We start from the raw sequence: 1,546 nt of genomic DNA, 5'->3' as shown, positions 1-1,546 counted from the left end.
CATGAGCAATGGACATTAGACTGGTGGAGATCAGATTTTTGGTTCCAACCGCTGTGTCTTTGTGAGGCGCAGAGTAGGTGAACAGATGATCTCTGCATGGGTGGTTCCCGCCGTGAAGCATGGAGGAGGTGTGATGGTYTGGGGGTGCTTTGCTGGTGACACTGTCAGTGATTTATTTAGAGTTCAAGGCACACTGAACCAGCATGGCTACCACATTATTCTGCAGCGATACGCCATCCCATCTGGTTTGCAATTAGTGGGACTATTATTTGTTTTTCAACACGACAATGACCCAAAACACACGTTCAGGCTGTGTAAGGGCTAATTGACCAAGAAGGAGAGTGATGGAGTGCTGCATCAGATGACCCGGCCTCCACAATCACCTGACCTCAACCGAATTGAGATAGTTTTGGATGAGTTGGACCGCAGAGTGAAGGAAAAGCAGCCAACAAGTGCTCAGCAAATGTGGGAACTCCTTCATGACTGTTGGAAATGCATTCCGCATGAAGCTGGTTGAGAGAATGCTAAGAGTGTGCAAAGCTGTCATCAAGGCAAAGGGTGGCTACTTTGAAGAATCTAAAATCTTTTTGATTTGTTTAACAAATGTTTGTTTACTACATGATTCCAGATGTGTTATTTCATAGTGTTGGTGTGTTCACTATTATTCTACAATGTAGAAAATAGTAAAAATAAAGAAAAACTCTTGAATGAGTGGGTGTGTCCAAACGTTTGACTGGTATTGTATGTAAATGTGATATATTTCAGTTACATTTTTTAAAACATTGCAAACATTTAAAAAGACTGTTATCGCTATGTCATTATGGGGTACTGTTTGTCGATTGATGAGGGGGGGAAAACTACTTAATCAATTTCAGAATAAGGCTGCAACGTAACAAAATGTGGAAAAAGTGAATGGGTCTGAATACTTTCCGAATGCACTGTATAAATTTAGATCTTTAATTACTGTTTCATTAGCGAATTAGAGCAGATGATGTTAAGAAACTATTAGCCTTTTTTGTATTTTGTTTCAATCAAAGCACATACAGTGATTCCTCCTTTAAATCTTGCGTCATACTGCAGCACACCTTGTGGGCTGCTGCAGAATTCTATGGCACGTTATTTAATTGTCAGCCATTTTTTTCCATTAATGCTAGTTAGTACTAGTTTGACCACCAGCGGGCATCTTTGAGAAGCATTTCATAGTCTTCAATATTGGCATTACTAGAGAATTTAAAATCTTTTTGTAAGAACATCGTGTATGGGATTGATTTTAAGAAATGTAGCATAATAAAATAAAAAAATTATATTTATTTATTTTAAAATGTTATCCCCTTTTCATGGTATCCAATCGCTAGTAATTACTATCTTGTCTCATCACTACAACTCCCGTACGGGCCCGGGAGAGACGAAGGTCGAAAGCCATGCGTCCTCCGAAGCACAACCCAACCAAGCCGCACTGCTTCTTAACACAGCGCGCCTCCAACACCAATGTGTCAGAGGAAACACCGTGCACCCGCCCCCCTCGGTTAGCGCGCACTGCGCCCGG

Source organism: Salvelinus sp. IW2-2015, linkage group LG25 (genome assembly GCF_002910315.2).
Source record: "Salvelinus sp. IW2-2015 linkage group LG25, ASM291031v2, whole genome shotgun sequence".
In the NCBI taxonomy this organism is placed as follows: domain Eukaryota; kingdom Metazoa; phylum Chordata; class Actinopteri; order Salmoniformes; family Salmonidae; genus Salvelinus; species Salvelinus sp. IW2-2015.
The sequence above is the reverse complement of the archived record's forward strand: the minus strand, read 5'-3'. Positions refer to the sequence as shown.